This window comes from Patiria miniata, unplaced genomic scaffold, assembly GCF_015706575.1.
Source record: "Patiria miniata isolate m_02_andy unplaced genomic scaffold, ASM1570657v1 HiC_scaffold_18, whole genome shotgun sequence".
Taxonomy (NCBI): Eukaryota; Metazoa; Echinodermata; class Asteroidea; order Valvatida; family Asterinidae; genus Patiria; species Patiria miniata.
In genome coordinates this window covers 5,859,574-5,879,404 of record NW_024037056.1, presented here as the reverse complement: position 1 = coordinate 5,879,404, position 19,831 = coordinate 5,859,574, and the positions used below count along the sequence as shown (strand labels likewise).

Here is a 19,831-nt window from a genome sequence, read left to right as displayed (position 1 = left end):
TGAAGAAGATATTGCTCCAAGAAGAGGTTTCTATTTTTGGCCGGCCGGACCTTTTCTTTGTGTGTGCACCAAAGCATGTGAATTGTCGTGAAGTCGGCCGTAAGCTGTCCAATTTCAGCTGACAATGTCTTGTTTGGAAAGCCTGCAGCAACGTGCCAGAATAGAAGCACGAGTGGAGAATTAAATTTTTACTATCAAATCTTAGACCTAGATATTAGAGAAAGAAGCAGTTATTTAACAGCACTATACCTGAATACAAATCCCCTTTTGAGATACAGTTTTGTTTCGAGATAGACGAGTTGATATCCCACTTCTATTTTGAAGTTTTGTTGCTTCAATCCGGTTCGTTAGTGTGACGTCACCTCCAGCACTTTCTGCACGATTGGAACCGGAAGTTAACGCAGCTTGAGCGTTTGTAGCCAATGGGCGCTAGTAATCAGTGGTGCGCGTGCGTGTATGACGTTTTTACTAACGAACCGGATTGACCTATCGCGGTAGAATCATGTTAGAATCGCGTCAACGCAGCTTGTGAAATATTGTCCAATTACATGATAAACAAATGCACGCGGAACGCGCAAAATCCGAGACAAACAAAACTCAGTGTACAAAAACTCCATAGGGTTGTCTAAGGGGCGTGGTTAACTCGCATACGACGTTAGGTCAATTCTTTTTTGGTTTTATGTTGGGAATCTTCTTTAAAAGCACAAATTTCTTTCCAGACAATAGATCTAATAATCCCGCCCACTTGGGCACCATCACGTGCTGCTCTTCAATGCAACACAGCGCCAACATTCCAGGCGCGCGCGTCAAACGCGCGTGAACGCGCATGTCGGTCTTTTCTGCACGCGCACTTTGCACATCACGGTAATGATTGGTCAAAACATTTTGGGGCGGGGCTTGCAACTTGCATGTATTCAGTAACGACACAAGCTTCTGCACATGGCTTGTCGGCTCTCTGTGTTATCCATGCATCCAATGACTAAAAGCTTTTCCATTTTGACTTTTAATCTGTCAGTTTCACTTCCCTCGTAACCACTTTAAAAACCCTCGAGCAAAGTCCATTCATCGCCTCACCTTCGTCACACCACGAGAAACCACAAATGAAGAAATTTACACGAACGAAGTAATTTTGTCTCTGTTTACATTGCAGCTGATGTTATCGCGATACGCAACAACCATTAGTTATCGTTTGCCTTGTTCATGTTATGTTTCTAACGAATTTTCAAACGAAATTGAGAAAACGCGCCTTTTCATGTAAACATTGAACATTATTGGTACACTATTTTGGGTAAATGTAGGTGCAAGTTTAAAAAAAAAATTACGTTTGTGGTGGTGTGCTGGTTATGGAGATTGACATACTGCAAAAAAAAATACTATGAAATTCTAATGTGTCAAAAAGGCTGAGATGTGGTAAAAACATTAACACCCTAAAATGGCATTTTTGAGGGGTTTGAGTAACTAATGATCCAAACCACCCCAACTTCCAAGGCTTTTCATTATCAATTCATTTACTCCATGCACTTTACAGGTGAGAATGCATGAATGAAAAACGAGGGGAAAAACCCAGAAGCGTCTTTAAGGAATCGACAAGAAAAGTCAAGAAGCAAAGTCGAGAGATTTCATCTCAAGGAATCAGGTACAGACTGACATCCCTTGCCACTAGGCCCATGTGACTGTAACGTGCAACCAGACTGATGCTAAAGGTATTGGTAAGCATAAAATTATCAATATTCTTTGTTAATATTGGAACTTTGCCCATCACTGATGCGACTTACAAGTATTTTAAAGCCAGAGCTTTTTGAGAGCTGGTGAGAAAAAAAATTAAGGTTTGCGACTCGAACCCACTACCTCCTGCTTACAAGTTCAGATGCCTCAACCTATCATCCACAAAACCTGGGCTGCTTTATTCGAATCCAAAATAGCTACGCAAAATTATTAATATGTTCTCATGGATTTGGAAGAAAAGAAGAAACAGTTTCACTCTTGTGCCCGCCGTACACGAGAGCTACGTGGTTAGCAACAGTCATTCGAGGCCGTTTGCTTAGCACGTAGCTCACCAAATGTTTGCTGCGTTTTCTGCCTCGCGAGGCCGTGAGGCAAATATCCTCCCCTGTTTGATTTCTTTCGCCTCGCGAGGCGAAAAACTCACCGTGTGCGGTCAATCTAAGCTACGTGCTGAGCTAAAAAGATTAACTAGCCAATGAAAGCACATTCTTCCATCTTATGCACAATATTCTTGTTTTGTCAGTGGCGTGATTTAAAACATGGGGACAAACCCCGGGAGGATTCAGAAGATTTGCTCAAAAATATCTTTAAATCACGTGTATTAAAGTCAGGTTGGTGTAGTGGTACTTTCCTCGCCTTCCACCGCTGTGACCCGGGCTCGAATCCCACCTGGGCCAATATGTGGATTGGGTTTTTAGTCCCTGCCTGATTCCGTGGGTTTCCTCAGAATATTCCTCTGGGCTTTTCCTCCCATTTCTAAAACTGTAATTTCTCAAAACATCTTCTCATACAAGTTTCTTCAGGCTTTCGAGCTACAGTGCCTAGGGCACTTTTGAGGAATCCTTGGTTTCATAACTAGAAATAAATAAAATAAAATAGAGTACGTGATTTCATTGGCTAGTTAATCTCTTTATTGACTTTTTGCTCAGCACGTAGCTCTCGTGTGCGCCGGGCTCTACACACTTGGCCAACCTGACGACAACCTGCCGTAATCTTGAACTAAAAAAAAAAACTATTTGAAAAATACAACTGAGTGATAACCCCATTCCGGATTAACCGAATTCACGTCCTCGTAATTAAGAGGCTAACCATCGGCCATGGCACCTGTCGACTGCGGCCACTTCTCTCTCCACTCCCGTGGGTGGCAATTACCAAATCTATGACTTTCAAAAGGAAAGAAACTCGTCGTTATTCACGCCACATCGGGAATTTTTCTGAGCTTTTGTCAGTAATCTCCAGCCTAGCGCACCCACGGCGGTGTTCCATCCACCTGACAACTCTGATGCTTCTTCTGTGATAAACGTAAAGTTAAGAAGAAAAAAAAGCTGTAGTTCATCTCAAGTAAGATATAAGTTGCGAACTCATTTGAAATGTTATGGAGGGCCCGAGGGCAGAAGAACGCAGGACGACTAATCACCGAGGATTGATCTCGATTGATGCAAATTCTTGGCCGGACAGTTTTCTGTTCACCTGGGAGAAAAAGTGGAGCAAGATTGAATCGGAGAGCTTAGCGTGGATAATTGGGTTTGGACTGAGTCCGTGTCAAATCGCTTTGTTTGTCACGAGGTTTTTTTTTGGTCACTTAATTAAGCTCAACCCTGCTGAAGCGCCAACACGATCCATCAACCACAAACATTATGTGGGATTTTACTCGTCTGAGCTGTGATCAAAAGATCTTTTCGTCTAGCTGTTGGATCCTATTGGATCCAGCAGGTTTCACAATTCAATGGGTGTTGGATTTGTTTGGATTAAACAGGGTCCTAAAAATAATTTGACACGTTCGAATAGGGTATTAAGGGTAAAAGGTGTATAATTTATGCACATTTAAGTACACGCATATATATATATATATAACCATCTTAAATTAAGAAAACATGACAAACGAAAAGCTATGGATGTATATCGTATAAGCCTGTGATGATATCGTCTAGCTTGAATAATTATTCTGACAAAAATCTTTAAAAAAAAAATCAAAGTTTTAGCAGGGTGGCCTCTAAAAACTGGTCTATTTTACAGGAGTAATGCCTCTATCCTTATTGACTCATATAAGTGTTATAAAATCGAACAAATTTATCTTTACTTTACCCAAAAGCAGTAAATGTCAACTGTGTGAGTTGCAGTGTTTAATCCTTCTTGCCAAATTAAAAGCGAAAAGAAATTTCTCAGCAACAGTTCAACTAGCAATTTCGGTTTGAATTAATTTGCCCACATAGGGTGTAATTAACCGCGCTGCAGCCTTAATTAATTAATTAGCCAATGGTTAAAGCTCATGCATGTGAATGTGGAATTACATCACGTAGTGCATGCCAATTGTAATACAGTGTAATAACTGCTTGGTCCAAGCTGTGAGAGGTAAACGTTCATGAGTCAGACTCACTGCACAGCTCATTTCTTTTTAACTCTATTGGCATTGAAACTCTCTTCGATCTCAAAAGATATTTTTGAAGGAATGGAAAGGAAATGTAACAACTTAAAGTCAGTGTTGTAGTTCTCGTAGTCGGTACTCGTACTCGAGTACTACTTGAGTACGTAGCAGTACTAAAAAAAAATGGTATAGCTTGACTTACCAAGACCTTATTTTATCGATACTTTCAGTTTGAAATGGTTGATTGGCGTGCGGAGTAATCGGAGTTTCCTGATTTTCCTCTGTGCACTAGGCCTGGGCCAATTACGCACAATTATGAACAATTTGCCGTATGGCCGTACTCGGAATACAAGTACTCGTACTCGGAAGTACTCGTACTCGGAAGTACTCGTACTCGTACTTGTACTCGGAAGCACAAGTACTCGTACTCGGAGACCTGTACTTGTACGCGGAAGTACAAGTACTCGTGCTCGGTAACCTAAGTACTCGGCAGTACTCGGTACTCGGAAACTGAAATGTACTCGACTACAACACTGCTTAAAGTACTGTATTTTCTATTCCTTTATTTGTACTTGTATCAATGATAATCTTTGCATTTTTAAATAATTTGGTCCAAACTTTCAAAAGTTAATTCATTAGCTATATAAATTTTACATTACGAGTACAGGCCAAGGATGGGGAATATAGTTTGAAGTACTATAGTTAAATTATTTCTTGGGTACAAAGTTACAATTTTTAAACACACATGTGCATGCATTGTCCTTGCAAATCTAGAGATCATTAGGCAGTATTATAAGTCCGTATCCACTCCCTACCTGTTTCAAAATTACTTTTCTCTAATCTTCTTTACATACCAAATTTGCATAGATATACCCTAAAAAGAATTCATTTAAAATTCATTTTCATCTCCTACAAATAGCGCCGATCCAATTTCGTTTAAATTATACAGTCAAGAAAAGTCCATTATAAAAATAAGATTGTAAATTCAAGCGTCGTCTTGACTGGAACGAAGGCTGTTTATACAAAATCTTCAAGTATATAACTTCTTAATCTTTATGCATACCGTCTCAAACGGTGATTCTATTTGATTTAGAAAAACATAGTTGTAGAGAAAATACGTCCCAAATTAGCAAATTTCCCATCTAAATTCACGCATGTCTAGGCAATCACGTATATATTTATACTGTATTTTTTTTCCTTCAAATAGTTTCATAACATGATTAAAAATGGTAAAACATGCAGTTTTATAATAAGGCAAAATAGAAAACTGTCGAGTTTTTGAATGCTAGAAAATGTTCTTTTCTCATCTATGATGAAGAGGGAAATTTGTAAAAGTGTTTTCTTTGTTTCTGTATTTTATTTCAAGCGAAGACAATTTTTATCTTCTCTCTATACATTTGGCACTGCATGGTTTTGTGTGTGTGTGTGTCAGTAATGATTACAGCACTAGAAAAGTTCAGCATACCCTAAATAAATTCCAATTTCAGAACGCTAGTAATTAGGTGTTCGACCGTACCAATATCTCAGCATGCTACCAAAGAGGTTTATATGAACGCTTCATGTGTGGCGGTGTGGTTTCAGTAAACGGATTATATGCTTGGTTGCCATTTTTTAATGAGTTGATTTTTATTTCTTAATTGCTCGTAGACACAGTCTACGGGATGTTATCGTTTGCAATGTATATCATTTTCTTCAACCCAAACCCAAGGGTTTGCAGTGTTCAGCTGAAGCCACTATGGAGTACCGAAATGTGACGTCATTTTAAACCGGGAAGTGTAATAATGACGTACGCGCGCGTGTTGGTTTACAGGCTGAATCACGCGCTACTGTCTTTTTACACACATAATTGTGCGCGTGATGTATCCACTTCGGTACTCTGTCCATTGTAACTAGAACAAGCCCCGCCCCAAGATGGTTTTGACCAATCACAGCCGTGAGTAATGCCCGACACGCGTGTGCGCGCACAGAAGTCCGACATGCGTTCACGTGCGTATGACGCGCGCGGCTGGAGAGCGTAGTGTTGCATTGGAGAGGTGCAGGTGATGTTGCCTGCGTGCGCAGTGCAGTTGGCGGGGCTTAGTGGATCAGTCCACTGAAACCTTACAGTTGCATTAAAAGTCCCAAGCTTTTAAATTTTATACGGTGCAAAAAAAGACATTTCTTTGATGTGCGACTGAACTTGTGAATTTGTTTGCGATTTCCTTGTGAGTGGACTTGTGATCGCCTTGTATTGAACTCAACTGCAACGCTGACCCTTTGCGTTGTGCAAGAGATTTGAATTATCGGATGACTGGGAACATTCTGTATTGGTTTTATCAATGCATCTCAAATATTCTCAGTTTATTACATCTGTCAGTTTCTGACCACGTGATGCACAGGTGTTTAAACACGCGGTCAATATCCTTGAACTGTTAATAAAAAAACAGCTGTGAATTTCATAATGGCATTTGAATAGTGGCCATCCTTTAACTCAACATCTGAATTCTATGAAAACTCTTCTTCCCATACCATTTTAGCTTCAGAATTTAATGTCTAGAACTGCATCCTTCATTTTGTGAGTGTATTAATGACTGCATTTTAACCATTAGCTATTTAGCAGGTCATTAACATGTGCATAGCTCTTTAATGGACGCATAATTGATTGTCCATCGGCGTCTGTAAATCATTCCGAGGCGAACGCTCCTTCTCTCGGTCAAAATTAGCGCTGACGGGAGATACATTAATCCTGAAATCAATACTTTCTTGCGTCTGTATATAGTCTCAAGGGTAGCCGGTGATGATAATTGTGACAGTAATGTTCTGCATTCTGAAGTATTTATATTTGAACACAAAATTGGCTTGAAAAGAAAGACCACTAAATTCAGTTATTGAATAAAAAGCTGTTTTACCCGATCATTTAGATTGGGTAGGGCGTATTTGTGTCTGGGTTGAAAATGTGGGGAGTAATGTAAAATGGGGGACTTGCAGACATGCAGTTATAGAATGCAAAAGATAGAAAATAAGACAGTAATAGCCACTATCAACCATTAGGCGAAGAGATTAGCCTATCAATATCATGTACACTGTAAAAACGTTGGGTAAAATACTGTTGGGCAATGTAATTTACCCGACATTGGTATGAAATTGCCTCATATTGGGTTGAATTGGGTAAAAACTGTCAAACTATTGGGAAGAATTTGCCCAAGAGTGTAGGCAGTTGATAATTCGACCTGCACTGGTCGAATTATCAACCCATTTTGCCCAATTTTGTTTTACAGTGTAACACTATGAATTCAAATTCAATTCAAAGCTTCACTTCACTTCCAAGCTTTGTTGTGAAGTGTAAATATCTGGGAAGATTGGTTTTGGAATTAAGAGTGACTTGAATTAAAAATGAAATCTCAAGAGATGAACTACATGTATATTTAAAGTAGCCCCCAAAGAAATCTAATGGAACCACATAAAAATTATAATTATTGACCATGCATGTATGGCTCTGTACATTTTCCCGTTGGTCTGTTAAATTGGCATTTTATTAAGGCAATGGCATTTGTGGGAAACGTAGTCGAAAGATTTACCGTAGTATACACAGGCAGAGGTAGAACACCTGATTGTGAAACAGCGGCGACAAACATTGAGAATTTTAATACGATAATCTGCAGTCATCTTTTGTAAAGCCCAAGGGGTATAAACTTAAAAATCGTAGTAACGTAACAAATTGGAGTTATTTTCAACTCAATCTTGTCCATAAAGCAGAAATATCGTCGAATTGATGGAGGAGATCATCAGCGTTAGCTCCCATTTTTATGCTACTCAGTTATCCACAGCGGTACAAGAACTTATATGACCATCATGGTCCACCCATTAATGCTGCAGCCCATGAGAAGTATCAATCATTTCCTTAAGTATCATTTAAATTCGTCTTGATATTCAATAACCCCATCAGCCGCACGGATTATTAAAATTTGCAGCAGTAACCCTCAAGCCCTGAAAGAGGAATAAATGTCATCTGTTAAATTGGACGGCAAAGGAGCGTCTGGTCTACGATGTATAGGAAACGGGAAATCGGAGCGAATGTAGATGTCTTTTGACAATATTTTCATCTTATAATTTCTCCGGGTAATTTGAAGATTAAAACACGAGTCCAATGTCCAATTTTAGAATAATTTACAGTACACCCTCTCAAAACAAGAGCTAGCTATGAAAGACAAATGAAATGCGTGTATGATCTGTTTCAACTTGAAATTTGGTATGTGTTTTTATAACTGTGTCAGTTATAAATGTAGCAGTTATATGTACAAGCGTCAATATAAAATTGAAAATTGAGATGTATCATGTTGTATACTTATACAGGGTAAGTAAAAAATAAAAGATACCCAAATGTCAGTACCATTTTTTCTCATGAGGATATGAAAGCCCAATTAATAAGCTTTCGTTAAGTGCAAGAATCGTTCAAATCACTCATGTACTTCTTTTCAGGTTACGGAATTTTAAACACAAACCTAAAGTTCTGTCCACGGATCACAAAAAAGTAAATGTTCTTTCAGCAAAACGAAAACAATTCACGTACATCCCTATGTATATTGTTTTCGTTTTTGCTTAAAGTAATCAAATTTGATACACCAATGAAGTATGTCTTAAAAGAGCATGTTCGTCCACTCACTGAAAAAAAGAATACTGAAATTGATCTATGCCATCAGAAGTTATGCATGTTTTACTAAAAGACCCCATTTTTATAGCTGTCCATCCATGGAATGCCATTGGAAGCTATTGAACTCTGTGAGAATTACAGATTACACACAAGCATTCAAATACAAATGATATTTTAATAAATGAAATCATTTGATGGTGATTTTTGAAAGTTTGATGGTGATTTTTGCATTTTTTCCTTTGCAAGTTCTCTTTCATTCATCGGGGTGGGAAAACGTCCATGTTTCATTGTACTCAAAGGGTATTCATCAATTCGTAGAACGGTAAATATCAGTGGTGGACAGCCGAGTTTTGTTATCTTTTCATTGAATAGACATAAATTACGTGAAATTTTCACAGTTACAAGTGAATAAGATGTAATTTATCCCTATATGTGTTTATTAAATGAAGCAAGCCAGATATTTTAAAAGTATTTTTCAAATTCGGTCACTTTCTTCGCCGAGGGTGCTATATGCGCCCCCCCCCCCCCCCGGGTGTTCAAAACGTCATATCCCACATCACAGCAGTCAACAATTGTTTTGTTTTGTACCTCTGTCTTGGATTATTTTGATGTAAAAATCACGAAAAGAAACAGCAGTAAACACAACAATCATCATGACAATCGAACGTCAGCTCACATGCATGTCGCTTGCTCGAAGCAGCTGATCGTCTGCTAGTTCGCTGCTCCCACTCATGTGTGAAAACATGGTGAAAATAGCGTGGGTACCAACGATACAAGCGTTTCACTCCGTACTTACAAAGTCAAAATACGTGATATCCCACAGGAAGTGTGCCATGACTTTTTATAAACTTAACACGTGATCGTTCCAGGCCAATGAAAATACAGTATTCAAGACAGAGGTATAACAATGCTAATTGCTGGCGTTTCATTGTACATGCCATTTAATCATCCATGGAAATGCCATCAAAAATATCAAGAGTCTACTCGAGTACATACGTAAGGATTACGAAACCTAAGTACGAAATTAAAAAAAAATATTGTGACTAGTTGGAGTATACAATGACTAGATTCTTGCGTCATTGACGTATTTTCATGACTCTTATCCATGTGGTTACCATTGGCAACAAATTGCATTTTTACAGCAGATCATCCCGAGTGATAACGTATCTAGATTTCATGTCTACGTTATCTGAGATCCACCAGGCCCTTTTAGAACTGCAACTGCACAGTATATGCGGAGTTTTGAGAATCGAACTGGTCACATTCTTAGAGCTTTTGACACTTTCATGTAAGCGTTAATTTAACACTGTACAACGAAATTTAAAGGAATATATTGTCCGGCAACAAATGATTTGCTTGTTTATTTTTGCAGGCCTTTGTACAGTTTAAAAAAGTGGTTTTAAATGGTGCGCTCCAGTTCAGAAATTGCGCCCAAAATGCAGAACGAATTAGGAGCGTCCCGCTCTTAATTAAAAAAGTTAAAATTAATTAATCAACGGACTTGTCGTGGGCTGATTTTGTTTTCGTGCGATGTCTCACTGGAAAGCTCATAACTAATGTAATGCTAGAAAATTATCCACTCAATTCGAAAAAACTATTTTTCAAGGTGCCACATCATAAAAACACATATACACCAACTTTAATGTAGACGTGCATTAAAGTACACAGTATTGAGAGTCCCATATTTTTATAGTATACCTTTCACATTTTGAGTAGGTCCAAAATCTGTTCTTATAAAGCCAGCTCGTGGACACTATCTGATATCATTTTTTAGGGGATTTGTTAAATTTGCACCGACTAAAATTGTCTTAAATGTCGCTTCGTTAATGTGAAAACTTTACAGAGACTGCGGCATCATGTTTGTTACTGCCCCGAGGCATCCTAATCCACTGGCCCAAGAACCGAGGATATTTCTGGAGAAAGAGGATACGGGGAAATCACACATCCTGGGAGGCAGAATCCTCAGCAGTCGTTACTGAGATCACAAGGTACAGTAAAAGGCTTAAGGCTAAGGAATAGCAACGACTGTTTCGAACTCCTTCCGTTTTGGGAAAAGAGAGTAATGGCCGGATGCTGTTTGTCGGTCGTTTCACTTTGGATTGATTTGGGGATATGCAAACCGGGTTTGCTAAGGATTCTTAAAGGTACACTCTAAAAACAGATAACTAATCATTGGTTGAAATAACCGACATATGTCGATTGGTTGGACACAATCATGTTAACCAATTGTTGGTTATTTTAACCAATGATTGGTTAAGTTAACCAAATCTGTTTTTAGAGTGCATAATGGACACCATTTGAAGGAAAACAAATATGTTTTTCTCTATAAGGAACAACAGTACAAGAAATCTGCAGCACGTTATTAAAACTAATCTGTCGAAATGTCAGATCAGTAGATATTTGAGAAAACTGAACATGCACCTTCATTTTTCTGGACGAAGGCACCAGTTTTCATTGAGAGCGCGATGGTTTGGTCCTAAACCATCGCAAGGAAATGATGTTAAATTTGTTGTTTTTCCCCCGAAACTGACTTTTTTTATCCGAAAAGTTGTGATTATTTTGACCGATAATTACTCGTCTTCGGCTCAGGTAATTATCAGCATCCAGACTCAAACCGGTCTTAAACAGAGTGTTTAAAACCTCCCCGAAGCACACATTTATTCCCTTTTTAAAACTAGAAGAACCATGCATGTTCTAATGTTGCTCTCGGGTTACAGACGTCCACTAAAAGAAAGTCTCTATTACCATATAAAAACCTCCGACGTTACTGCTCGCTGCTTTCCGGGCTCGGCGTTTCGGCTCTGAGTGTCGCTTTTTAAGTAACCGTGTCTGATAGTTCGGTTCCTATTTTAAGCCGAAAGTGACACCGAAATTGAGACAGGGCGAGCGAGTGCATTTGTGGTGTCTGTTACTGATGAACTTTCCAGTCGATGCGCTTGAGCGGGAAAAAGCAATGGCTGTTTCATGAGTATAGTGGTATAGTGCTGCGTAATTAAGCAGGAAATGAAGGAAGGCTAAATTTGGAACGGAAATCAACATAAGTTTCCACCAGATTCTGCATCCACACCCAAATAGATACACTTCCTGATTGTTTCCCTAATATACATGGACTGGTGCGTATATGCAACGTTGCGGGTACGTTTGAGGCGACATCATCCTTTTAGGAAGAGGATTACCTCATGAGTTTGAAAACAACTTTTGATTTTTTTCCCCCTAAAGTACGGGTAAAGTACGTTATTTTGAACCTACACATGTTAAAGCTTGACGCAAAGTAATGGAGAAGGACCGGTGTGTTTGCTGCCACCATCATCTCAAAAACCTCCCGTTATCTCTGAAAGCGTACATAAATAGCCCACTTGCGGGGAATGATCTTTGTTACCTTCTTTTGTTTTCCTTTGTTCCTTTTGAAATTTCAAACTCCATAGCGTTTCCCTTATGGGGTAGATTGATTTCTAAAAACTTCCTTATGGGGTCTATTTGTTCTATTGTATAATATGAACCCAGTTCATGTCATGTATATGTACAGCATGCTTGACTTTTTTTTCTTTTCTTTTTTACATTATGCATCGCCAGGTTTTCCTGCTTGATTTTACTATACAATTATTAACTGTTTACATGTTTACAAAGACCCAGAAGCAGCGACAATATAGAAACATGCACACCGTTTACTATGCCAATTATTCCGGAGTCAAGTTGAAACAACCATGTTTGATGAAATACACACACCCACGGCAAAATAAACAGCACTTTGATGCAGAAGCGGCAGGAGTAAAAAAAAGATCAACTTGATGTCTCATGTTCGGAGTAAATAATTGATGGGTCCGCCGCGCACTGGTGGCAAGTGTAAAGAGGTGGGACCAGTCTTGCTCCATTTAGAGCGAAATTTGATCTGACAAGGCGAATATTAGTTGATGGAATTAATAACCTGCCGTTGGTAGCGCCAGATGGGACCGGGGAATTTGTGAGCCGACCTGCTACGAATGATTGGGTTAATTCCATAAGTGCGCATAGTCAGGTTGTAACGCAACGTAGCATTTTGTGCAAGGAAATATTGACAGTTTGTTTTATACGGGCAGCTGTGTCAAAGATGGAGTGGGTTGGCAGTTTATCAAATTTGTCATAATTTATAGCGCGTTGTTTTTGACACAGATGAATACATTAATTTGGTGATCTCAGAGAACCAACCTAGTGTCCTCTTCGTGCCTATCTGACTGACTGACTGACTCACTGATTGTCTCACTCCCCGTCACCAGTAAGCCGGGCAGTGCTGTTGTATAGGATTACCCCGTATCGCCAATGAATGGGTTAAACTCGGCCCATTGTGTAGACTATGCATGACAAGACCTTTAGTGAACAGTCCTAATTGAATCAAATTTAATTATAATTTTGCGTCCTCTAGGACCGTTTTAGTAGGCTTGCTTAAGTGCCTTGTTTAATTTACAACTAGGTGTGTATTATAGTTTTTTTCTGGATTTCCAATGATTTACTGCCTGTTCAGGCACTAAATCCAGTACATGTACTATCCTCCTTTTTGTCAAGTTTTTTTCCCCACCTCTATTTAAACCTTTGATCTTGTAGCTTAAGAATCAGCCTAGCCTAGAGCTGTAGCTAGTCTTGCCCCAGTTTTGTACGGTACTGTACAGGGTGACCCAACAAAAATTCAACCCTAAAAAAACATTTGCCTTAAAAAAAGTGATCGGTGGATTTTTACGTTTTGGGTATCAGATTGACGCTGAGAGCTTTTTCTTTCAAATACTGAGAAAAAAATCATGAAAATAGCACTTTGGGTAGCCTTGGTCAATGCTCTCGTCGTTATTCGTCCCGTACGCGGTCAATCGTCGGCATATATATCCTCACGCGCTATGCACATGCGCGCATGTAAAAATACAGCGCGAACAGCGACCTCACGCGGCCACTATTTTTATGCAAATCAGTTGGAGACGATGTCGAGCCTTGGTTCAATCGTCCATGTGAGGTTTTGGGGGTGGTGCTCATTATGTTAATAGCCTTAGCTGACCTTAAATGTCGTTTTCTTATTGGTCGATCGTTGCGTGGAAACTTGCATAGTGAAACGTGGCACCGTACATAATCCATACACGTACACATTGTGTGTCTCTGCACACGGCACCAATGCACAAAAACTGTGGTTCCTGTCACGTCCGCAAAAGCCGGAATAGCTGCAAATAATTTGATGACGTCCGGATTTACCAAGGTGTGATTGGACACTCCACATATTAGCCCCACCTACATTATCTGTATTCGCATACGAGGTCGTGCGCTGGAAATCTAGCGCAAAGTAAAGAAAAACATAAGCTTTGGCCGACGATTGAACCAAGGCTCGACATCGTCTCCAACTGATTTGCATAAAAATAGTGGCCGCGTGAGGTCGCTGTTCGCGCTGTATTTTTACATGCATGTGCATAGCGCGTGAGTATATATGCCGACGATTGACCGCGTACGGGACGAATAACGACGAGAGCATTGACCAAGGCTACACTTTGGGTTGCTGAGAAAATGCCAATTATGTAAAAGTAGTCTTTTTTCCATCCTGAACACAAGTACTTCAAACCGTGAAACATTTTACTGTAAGCCTACTGTGCAGTTATCCTTCATTTGTGCAATTTCTTTAATATTTTGACATATTTATGATGCTGAAAAGGTTTAAAATAGGACTAAAATGGATGAGCTACCTGTTCAGGTGGAAAATAAAAGGTATTTCCATCAAATTCATTTGTAATCTTGTCATATTATGTGTCGTGTTGTTTGTAAGGATTGAGACATGCACTAATAGGTGGAGTGAAAACCCCTAATGTGGTTATTGTTGGTGTACAGGATGAAAAATGTTTTATTTTACATACTTTTTACATAGAATTTTCTCAGTAACCCAAAGGGCTATTTTCATAATATTTTCAGGTTTTGAAAGAAAATGCTCTCAGCTTTAATCTGATACACAAAACATAAAAATCCGCCGACCCCTTTTTATAAGGCAAATGTTTTAAGGTTGTATTTTTTTTTTTGGGGGGGGGGGGTCACCCTGTACAACTAATTTGCCTGGGGTTAACTGAAAAGAGTTTGAGTTTGTAGGATACAGGGAAGTTCCTAGCTGGCCGTTAAGCCCGCCGCACACGAAAGCTGCGTGCTGAGCAAAAAAGTCATTCGAGGTTATTTGCTCAGCACGTCCAGGGGTGCAGTGAACTAATTCAAGTGAGAATTTCTACGTCAGCTGATTAGCATAAAAAGTGACCCCACAGTTACTTTTGAAAACGGAGACCGTTTGGCTTTAAAAACGGTGGAATTGTGTAAATGTAGCCAAGGATCAACTCCCTAGTTTTTGGGCTTCCATCTGAGAGCAGGTTTGATAAACTTACGGTTGAAAAATGGGTCCTATTTGCCTGAGAAAGTGGAAGGATGCCACTTGTAAAACGGCTACACCCAGGCTTGGGAACTATCACTTTTCGGGAGGTGATTTTGTTTTGGTGTGAATATTTAAAAATGTAATCGGCTAGTCTGCCCAAAATTGAAAAGAAATGAAAAGATGAAGTACGAGACAATAATTTAATTTTTGTTTCAGAAACCCCAGTGATGTTGGCTTGCATGTTATTTGGCCCTGAACTTTGTTGATTTTACACGGTTTTCAATGGGGCTTGAATTGGTTCAGTGCACCCCTAGCTCTCGTGCGTAGCGTGCTTAAGGTTGGAAAGTCAGAACCCTTGAGGAAAAACATGTCTTGCTCCTCACCGCAAGTTTGTCCTCTTTGAACTCTTTCTCATCATAGTACCCATCACACAACCCCCCCCCCCTCCAGCCAATCAAAGATTGTGTACAAAATTAAATTCCTCGTGGCCGTGTATCACAAAAAAAACATCCATTTTATTCATGTGCAGTCTATATTCAGCAACGTGTTTGCAACCGATGCAGCCCTGTCTGGCAAATTAGCACGAAAAAAAAAAAACTAATCCCCTAGATGTATTCTCTGAAGCATCTGCGAAGATTCTATTTATAACGAGTTTCGCGTCTTCAATTTGCCACTTTTTGGCAGGTGCGCATTCCGATCTTTATCAAAATCTTGAACTCTCGATCCCGACTAATCTGATCGAGGACTCGGCCATCTCGATAACATGTTGTAAATCGAAGTTGGTACAGTGCGAGATAAAAAAATTTCTGACCGAAATGGAGTGAGAAATGGAGTGATATTATCAGTGGGACTAGAGAGGACAGATATTAGCTAGATTATAAGTTGCTACAATATGAAATGCATGCAGAGATCTGTGCTAAAAATACATTAAAAGTACTGGTCTGGTGTTACATTTGGCCCTCTAAAAGTGTGAATAGTAACCAAAGTTTGACCCTAACAAATAGTTTGAGTAAAAATGGTACATAAGATTTGAGGCTTTGCTTGGTGGAGATACTAGATTCTCAACTAAGAGAATGGTTCTTAAAAGAACCATGGAGGTAAACGTTCCTGTCAGTATGCTCTGACCGTCTTCAGGAGAGTACCTAAATTCTAAGAGAGTAAACACTTAAGTAGCTCCCACTCCTCCAGACTGATGGGTCTCCTATACCCTAGGTCCTCCCTCTACTGAGACTGCAACCCTACTGTTCCACTTTAGTGGGCACACCACAGGATGCATCTTCACACTCGATTTTGCTTTTTACTGTGTTTACTTTAGGCATTCTCCTGAAGACGGTCAGAGCATACTGACCGGAACGTCGAGTTAATACCTCTGGTTCTTTTCAGAACCATTCTCTTAGTTGAGAAATTATTCGCACATGGTGTTTCCGCAAACCTTTCATTCATCAAAAAATGGTACCTTAAGGAAACATTCCCATAGGGTTGTGCACAATTGTTTCCAACTTTAATGACCCCTAACCCCAATTTTACCTTATCCTACCCCCACTACTTTTTGTATATTTATGTTTGGAACCACGAGCAATCGATCCAGCGTATATGCGACAGCAACATTTTACCTCTAACTATCGGAGTTGTGACATCAGGGAGACAATGAAATGTCTCCCTAATATCCGGTGGCTCCCTCTATAAGCATAACGTGTGACGAAAAATGTCTCCTTATTAAGGATACATTAACAAGAATTAATTTCAGTATTAATGAGTATTTTGCTGTCTTTGGTACAGAAGTTGGACATGTCTGACGAGTGGATTTTAAAGGCACGAGACTTTTCAGAATTTAGTCTGAAATGTTTTTTTTTTTATCTTAGAGGAAGACATCAGTATAGTAAGAAATGCATCGTTGAGACCTTTCATCCAATTTTCATTTTTTTTTTTAAATTGACAATATCATCCCTAATTTTAATGAGCAAATTCGTACCTCATGAGAGCGCAGGATACTACGGTCACGGCTCCTCCTTGCTTCACGGGTGGTAAGATCCAAGTGATGATGATGTTGCCTCAGATGATGCGGACTCTTATCTGTCCAAGATGCCTGAAGACGTAGACACACTCCTCCTAGAATAACAATGATGCAACTGTACGCTGTCTCGGTATCCCACGCGTCCGTTGCGTTTCATAACCCAATTAAAGTAATTCTCATGAAGGCCTCTGATGCTGCATCAATTTGCTCTTCAGAAATTCACTACTGGGTTATTACGATAATTTGGCGGTTCAATTATACTCTCAGTCTACTAGGGGTATTCGCATAATTCCAGTTCATATCATTAGGGTATCACTGCAGACCTATTTTTCCGTAATCCATGTGTCACCGTGGAAAATGTTGCACATTTCCGATGAGGTATTAAAGATGGTATACCGAAAAGCGTTGAAATCGCTTCGGTTGTATTCTTTTGTGAGGATCAATTTTTAGCTTGATGAATCGTCTCTGATGCTGGATGTACATCCAGACAGTGCCATCATGTTTAACACATACTTGAACGATGTGCTGGAATGTAGGACAGGTTTATATCAACATCTTGGCGCAATAACAGCTCGTCATGGGAGGCTGGCCAGCGAAATGACAAGACCATCTGAGCAGGAGCTATTTTTAGCGGCCTATTCAAGAGAGCTCGTTTCGCTTGCACGAGTCGCTGAAGATGATGAGCGCACATCCAACGCCCGGGAAGCTAATTCGGGTTTAATTAAGTCGGTAGCGACCCGATGGTTATCTCGACTATAAGGTGGCTGGCTGGTCGGTCAGATAGTCCAACCGCATCGCATTTCACGACCGTAGCTGGAAACAAAACTAGGGGAAGCATCCACCAGTTTTTACCTTCTCCGTCAACAGCCTAGAGCTCCGAGTCTCAGACAGTTGAGCTCAGCGCAAGTCCTCCCAGCGATGATCGATGGCTCCTCGCGGCAGCAGCTAACGTGTGTTTGGTTTGGTCGTTTGACACGAGTAGTATTCTGTTCCCACTCAATGATGCACCCTAGATGAGTCATTCGTCACTTCAAAGAGGAACTGCAAAGAAAAAGAACGAATCTCATCATTTTTGTACTTCAATTGATGTTCAGTTAAGTCTTCCTCTTTTTAAGCTGCGGGATTGCAGCTCAACAAACCATCATGTCTCTCCGTTACTCCGTTTAGTTGGTTAGTAAGTAACAAACGTTGACATTGCTCCTACATATTTCGACCGATTTCAACCAAACCTTGTCAAAAGTATCACTGAGCCCAGCCCCAACATGTCACATGACCAAACTGGTGTCAAAGGTCATCATGGGGTCACGGGGTCAAAAACCTGATTCTTTTTTAAAACTCAAAACACTTCTCCTTCCAGAAATTACATGGCACTATCACGTGACTCATGCATGAACATGAATTCGTTGGCCCGCAGCGTCCGAGATCCGAGCGAGCTTGTTTTTAAATGTCGTCACATCAGAGAGGATCCGGAACGGAAACAAGACATTAATGTTCTTGTTAATGTACTGTCAATTAGAAAAATATGTCAGCTTTTTGACCGGCTGCTGTGTACAATAGTGTTTGTATGACCCTTGGCATAAATTAAGCGGCTATCTTGGATGTGGTTTTTTGTTGGTTACTTTAATTCAGGAACAGTGGTTGCATTAGAGATCAAACTCGTGCCTATCCTTGTGGAACAAATCTGCCATTGACGTCATGGACAAGATCCAAACTCGTTCAATTTGAGGATACCAAATGTTAATGTGGAATCGATAGAAACAATGTAGCTCTGTGGTACTTTGTTAAGGGCAACTGGAATAAAACAATCTACATTTTTTTTTATTTAAAAAGAGTTTCGCGTATTGTTGTTCCCAGAGTTGATGGCTATTGGTTTGAGGAAAAAGGTCCCTTAGTCCTGACTGATCTACATTTGGATCTCTTTAAACCTATGGTCATGTATCAATGCAGAGATTCAGAAGTTGACCTGCCGACGATTTTCAAGCTGTGAAGAATATTTTTCATCTATACCTGTGGCACCTTTGCAAATTCTCACACTTCACTGTACGCCTGTCACAGAGTGGCCCAAAACATTACTTAAAGAAATATAATTTTCTCTGGTTATAGTGAAACCAGCACAACTAATCATCTTGGTGCCAAAAAAAAAGCTCAGACAAAATTAAATTGTGATATCTCCAAATTGAAGAAAAAATAACCAGTTTGTTTCGAGCAAAGTGTTAGAATGAAGAAATGTAATTTCCTCTGTTCCTAATTAAAAAGGCAAAACAACCAACCATCCTTGTGCAAAAGCTCAGACGAAATGAAATTGTGATATTTGCAAATTGAAAAAAAAAAGTTTATTTTGAGCAAAGTATCGGAATGAAGAAATGTAATTTCATCTGGTTATAATTAAACTGTCACAACAACCAACCATCCTTGTTCCAAATCTCAGACAAAATTAAATTGTGATATTCGCAAATTGGAGAGAAAAAAGTTTCTTTTGAGCAAGGTATGAGAATGAAGAAATGTGATTTCCTCTGTTTCTAATTAAACTGGCAAAATAACTAACCATCCTTGTGCAAAAGCTCAGACAAAATTAAAATTTTGATATCTCCAAATTGAAAAAAAATATATTTTGAGTAAGGTATTAGAATGAAGAAATGTGATTTCCTGTGTTCATAATTAAACTGGCAAAACAACTAACCATCCTTTTGCTCAGACAAAATTAAAATTTGGATACTTGCAACTGGATGAGAGCAAGGTATT

General features: G+C 39.5%; 1 long non-coding RNA gene across 1 annotated transcript in view; it reads left to right on the top strand.

Annotated features, from left to right (window-relative positions):
* Positions 1–1,533: 1,533 nt before the first annotated feature.
* The window catches only part of LOC119724401, a 29,549-nt gene continuing 11,251 nt past the window's right edge, over positions 1,534–19,831 (top strand). The window contains exons 1-2 of the long non-coding RNA XR_005270638.1: positions 1,534–1,709; positions 10,564–10,708. This is a non-coding gene — a long non-coding RNA (uncharacterized LOC119724401). The remainder of the gene's footprint in view (positions 1,710–10,563; positions 10,709–19,831) is intronic.